Genomic DNA, 6,500 nt, shown 5'->3' with positions numbered 1-6,500 from the left:
TGTGATATTACGACCGTTGCGACACAGCCAATGACCGATAAGCTTTCGGTTTTCAACAACCGGTGACGACACTTCCGTCCTCCCGTCTCCAGACAGCTCCGGGCGCGGGAAGTGCCATTCCGTCATTCCGTGCGCACGATGGTTGGCTGTGCTCGTGAAAATTTGTGCAGTGCGCCTTGCGAGACTGTTTTCAGTTCATGTGGTTTATCCGCCGAGGAACTCGATGGCCGCAGATGCGTGCTCCGAACTTCGATGAGTGGCCTCACTAGGTTTTCAAGGAAGCGGAACTGTTGGGGCGACATGCGTATGAAGTTATGAAACATCGCAGCGTCACCAACTTGAAGCTTGGCGAAAAGGTTGTGAAAATCGCGGTCCACGGCCCTGTAGAGAAATACTTGCCGCTCCCAAACCCTTCTGCGTCGCCTACGTCGTCTTTGTGCGATTGAATACATGACTAAGTTTGTTTTGAGCGTGAATTTCTTCGCTCTCGGCCAGCGCTCGCATGTTGACAGGAGCCATATTGGACCGCTGGTGACGTCGATTTTGCAGCTCCAAATTTGATTGGCCTGTTGTAAAAGACGTAATTTACGCAGCAGTAAATGTGAACAAAGGTGCCGGCTTAACTGCCGTAACGTTTTTTACAGCCGTTACGCTCGATACGCCGAAAGAGCTGTTACGCGCGTTACGACCGTAGTGTGAACATAGCTTAAGGCGTAATGCGTAGGTCTTTTATCTCAAAACTTAAGAATAGACTTTTCGCGCAGTGAAGGAAATTAAAAACATCCTTTGTGTTCCGGCGCAGCAGACTGGTGAGGCCCGTAACCGGAAGTTTCTTGGGGCCACTCTCTCGCTGCTGATATCGCGCGAGTGAAACCGTCGCCGCCGTCTTTTTCGGGAGAGGGGCGTTTGACGTTTTCGCATTAAAATTGCGAACCGCGTCAGCTACCTGACCATGCAGCGTGTAATGCTCTATTCACTAATACCGAAGCGATGGTTAGTAAAAAACGCGGCTCAGTATAATAACAGTGGCGAGGAAAGGTTATGATTGACATTAAGATATACAGGATGTCCCAACTATGGTGCACAAAGATGTAAAAAAAATGCAAATGCCACATTGCTGGACAGAGCCAGGGCGACATTGTTCGCCGTCGCTTGAGGATCATCAGAGTACTTTTTGCATTCCGCTTAATTACACAATTAGTCTTAATTAATTAATCAACTTCTCAATTGCCTGAATTCGTTCCTTGCAATGTTCAGTTCAAAAAAATTCACTGACGATTACGATAGTCCCTAATGCGAAATATTGGCTAGCGCGGACAATCTGTCTCGTGCCGCACGTTGCAAACGAAGCGAAGTGTGATGCTACTGCCTCAGTAAATGGGAGACCGCGAGAGGCAGCGCGTGGCTGCGATTCATAGCAGCCGTCGCAGGCAGACCCCGCTTATGCAGCGCTTTGTTTCCATACATATCGATATTGGACTGCAGTGCTGGACATAATCCCGCAGTTGTCTACCAGATCGCATGTCTGGTTTTAGAAAATGTAAATGCACAATGGACTGCATCTTTGACTTGGGGTGCCATCGGAGATCGTTGTTCGGCGCGTTCGTTCTGTTACCGGCGCGCGCGAGTGACCTACTTCGCGCTGACGTCGGCAGCCGCGAGGCGTGGCCACGGTTTTAGTGACGTCAAAATGACGACACTCTCCTGTCAATCATCTTACAACCGAGCACGTCGTCTGCTAGGCGCCGAACCCGACCGGAGTTGGGAAGTTTGGAGCGATCATATGCTCGTTACGAGACCGGCTTCGCATGGCGCGTCTGGTGGATTGGATTAGATCCTAACGGTGGCTTCGGCCGTGGAATGGCACGTTCGGATCCAATCCATAGTTTAATTCGAGAAAATCGCGCTTGCGATAGGAACTTCGGTTGTTGCATTGGCGTTGCTTGAGGAGGAACGAGAGCAGTAGAGGTACGAAACGCGTTTGCAGAAATGGAAGAAAGCGAATTCCGGCGTCGCTTTGTTTCTCGAAACAAATAGTGCGTTGGTAGTGCGGCGAACTAGACCCCATCATCGGGTGCCAGCAAGCTACTGAAACATTGTTGTTACCTCTTGAAAAGTGCGCCACTGTTCCTGTTCCTCGCTGTACGTGCGCGATACCACCTAGGGACGACGAAGAGAAACTAATAGTGTGAGGAGCCACTTTATTCCAGCCGAGCTCATGCTACTGCCACGAGGATCAAGCTGTGCTGCTGGTGATTATATATACAGATGAAGAAGATGTAAAATGGATGATGACATGTGGAGAAGATGAAGTTGAAAGTCAGGCATCTGTGGCGTTCGCACTAATACCCTCTCGCTGTGGAAGTGGCCGCCTGGCCGCGCGGAAGTATTATGAAATGCGCCGAGTATATGGTTTTAGGTGAGAGACATTCACTATATCTGTTCCACTCCAACTGTAATCGGACGGCGTTCTAAGGGGTGAGACGCGGTAATTGACAGGTGATGTCTGCTCAATGACCGCGTAAGGTCCAATAAAACGCGTGAGAAATTTTTTTTTGCTCAAGCCGGGAACGCGCACAGGAGTCAAAAGGAGATCTTCGTCGCCAGGAGAAAAAGTCACAGCGCGGATGGTCGAGTCGTAACGAAACTTGCGAGCGTCCTGGGAGATGCCGGTGTTAAGGCGGGCGAGTCGACGGCAGTCCGCGAGGCGAGACAGAAGCTGTTCCGAGATAGGAGCTGCTGGGGGTACAGGAGTTGAAAGGAACGATACATCAAGAACGAAACTTAGTGAACGGCCATAAACGAGGAAAAAAGGTGAAAAGCCGGTGGTACGTTGCGTAGCCGTGTTATAAACGAATGTCACGAACGGCAGGATTGCATCCCAGTTCGTGTGGTCGGTGCGGATGTACATCGCAATCATGACAGGGGGGTGTACGATGAAAACGCTCCGTCAAGCCGTAGGTCTGCGGATGGTAACTAGATCGTCTTGCGAATTGTGTTAGAGGCGCGCAGAACTTCGGTAAGGATATGAAAGAGGAAGACTCTGCCGCGGTCGCTGAGGAGAACGCGCGGAGCGCCATGGCGTAAGAAAATGTTGTGTAGAAAGAAATCGGCGACTTCAGCAGCAGATGGAGCGTGTTAGATGGTCTACGGCCGTTACAATCCAACGATCACCGTATGAGGTCGTGGGAAGAGTACCGTGCAAGTCTATTCCAACTACATCGAAAGGTGAAGCGGGACAAGGCAGAGGTTGTAAAGAGCCAGAAGGAGCTGTTGTCAGTCGTTTGCGGCTTTGACAACGAACGCAGGATGCAACCTACTTCGCAACAGCTACCGTACTACCAGCACCTCCACCACTTGTAAGGAACCGCTTTATTCCAGCCAAACTCGTGCTACTACCACGAGGATCAAGGTGTGCTGCTGGTGATGATATATACAGATGAAGAAGATGTACAATGGATGATGACTTGTGGAGATGATGAAGTTGAAAGGCAGGCACATGATGCGCTCATAATAGTTATAAATTGTAGGAGTCACACGTATTACTATTTGAAAACGTGTTTAGGCTTGAGAAGAAAAAATAAATTTTTTAGATAAAGATTTCATTCATTGGAAGACGAGAAACATTTCGTTTTGTAGTACAGTGTCTGGAAGCATACGACAAACGAGGGAAGTAAACTTCCGGGGAGACCGCGAGAGGTAGGTCACCGCTTGTATCACGCTTGTTCGAGAGGCATTTCACCGGGGAGTTCCCCGCTTGCCGATTGGCTGCACTCTCCGCCCCGTTCTCACAAATTTTGCATACTTCCACTTTGCGACGTTGCAGCAACCGAACAGAACGTGTATCGAACAAAGATCTCCAATCGCGCCCTTGGTAACGTTTGTTCACCACGATATGAGCTATTCGAACATTGCTGTTGCTGTGTTTGTTGAAGAAGGCTTTTGAGTCGGTTAATAATCGTCATGTCCTGCGTGGACTCTCAACGCTTGGAATGTATGGCCGGATTTTCAAATGTGTAGGTATTTTCCTGAACGACAAATGTACATACAGATGCAAATGATGCACAAAGTGATGCATACACTATAAAAGGAGTTTGGCAAGAAAGTGTATTAAGTCCACTTGTCTTCAGTGGAGCAATAGCAGGCTTACTAGCAGTAATTCCGGCAGGCATAAGCATGTCTACGTATCCTGATGGCATGTGCATATGGACATCGCACAAGTCTCTAGACGTTGTCGAGCATTGGCTGCAGGAAGGTTTATATGCAATAGGCCATTATTTAAGAGAACGGGGCATGCAGCTACCCCATGCCGAATTGGCGGTTCGGCCCTTAAAGACAAAAAAAGTTAGAAATTTCGCTCTTGCATGAGATGGCCATCAGATCAAGCTGGTTCGGAAGCATTGTTTTCTCGGCGTGATCTTAGACCATCAGGTTCGATGAACTCGTGATTTGACCGCACTGGAGAACCCAATTAGTTGTCGTAAATGTTCTCCGCAGAATCGCAGGAACGAAGTGACGCGGAACTACAACTCTTTTCCACTCAGCACTTCTCCGCCAGAGAATTGCTTACACCACACCTGTATTGCACAACCTATCTGCGACGACCGTTAACCGACTACAGCTGTTATAGGATCGGATGTATCAGAAGCGCTGGTGCCACCTTTCACCGTAATTCGCAACCTGGAAACATTCCAGCATTTCTTCAGACTTTCTACTCAGCATACACTATACATTAAATTTTTACACAGTACTAGTGAGTATTGTTCAATAATTTTACAATTACTTTTTTCTCAGTCGCTTCACAACGGCACATTGACTTTAGATTGGAAAACGGCTAAGTTCATTCCGATTCATAAATCTGGTGATACGCATAACCCTTCTAATTATAGGCCCATTAGTTTGAGTTCAGTGCCCTGTAAGATAATGGAGCACATAATTTATTCTCAGGTAATCAATCATGTTGAATCTAACAACTTCTTTACATCTAGCCAACATGGTTTTCGTAAAACATTCTCCTGTGATACCCAGCTTCCTTGCTTTACTAACGACTTGCATTCCAACTTGGACGCAGGCTTTCTTACGGACTGTATTTTTCTTGATTTCACCAAAGCTTTTGACAAAGTACACCACACATTACTGCTATGTAAACTCAGAGCACTAAACATTGATACTAATGTAATTAATTGGATACAAGCATTTCTAACACACGGCATGCAATTTGTAAACGCCAATGAAGTTAATTCAACTCTCACACCCGTCAAATCTGCCGTTCCACAAGGGTCTGTGCTTGGACCGCTGTTGTTTTTGATCTGCGTTAACCATCTACCCGATAACATTTCGTCTAAAATTTGTCTTTTTGCAGATGACTGCGTAATATATCGTAATATTACTAATGACGCTAATATTTCATCTCTTCAGGACGATTTAAACGCACTGCATAACCGGACTATAGAAGGGCGCATGCAGCTTAACGTCAAGAAATGTAAATCGATGCGAATATCCCGTACTAATGAAGCTTGTCCTGCCTATTTACTTGATAACATTCCTTTAGAGAGCGTAAGAAACTACAAATATTTGGGCGTCCATATAACCTATAACTTATCCTGGAAGTACCATATCGACTTTATAACGAGCAAAGCTAATCGCACATTTGGATACCTTCGCAGAAACTTATCGCTCGCACCATTATCACTCAAACATTTGTTATACATGACATATGTCCGTCCACAGTTGGAATATGCATCATCAGTATGAGACCCACATCATGCCATCTCAATTAACTGCCTTGAATGTGTCCAGAATCGCTCCGCTGCGTTAATACTAGCTAATTACCATCGTACGGCAAGCGTAACACAAATGAAGGCTACACTTAACCTACCTTCGCTGTTAACCCGCAGGAAACAATCCCGTCTATGCTTATTTCATAATATTTACTACCAGAACGCAGCACTTCGGTCAGCATGGATTAATCCAGCACCATTCATCTCCTCACATAGAGATCTGCATAAGGTACATGTGCCTCGCTCTAACACACTAACACATTCGCAATCATTTTTACCCAAAACATGCAACGAATGGAACAGTCTGCCAGCATCCATCGTTAGTATAAGTAATCCTGTTCAATTTAGAAACGCTTTATTTAACTGCATTTAAATCATGAAACTTGCGTTCAATATATCATGTGTCTTTTCATTGTATAAATACTATATTTTCAACCTAACTATTTATGTATTGACCTATCATTCCCAATTGGTTTTATTGAAAAGTTTATCAAGAGATTTCTATGGTGAACTACCACTATTATTTTTTTATGATGTGTAGATCAGTGAGCGAGCATAATTTGTCATTGTTACTTATACTGTGCCTTTTCTGTGCATCATTTTTACCTCCTTTATGTTGCCTCTCCCCTCTATAATGTATACTTACTCTGAGGGTACTGTAAATAAATAAATAAATAAATAAATAAATACTACGCCCCCAATTCTCTCAATGATAGAGAA

This window comes from Dermacentor andersoni, chromosome 1 (genome assembly GCF_023375885.2).
Source record: "Dermacentor andersoni chromosome 1, qqDerAnde1_hic_scaffold, whole genome shotgun sequence".
Taxonomy (NCBI): domain Eukaryota; kingdom Metazoa; phylum Arthropoda; class Arachnida; order Ixodida; family Ixodidae; genus Dermacentor; species Dermacentor andersoni.
This window is presented reverse-complemented; position numbering follows the sequence as displayed.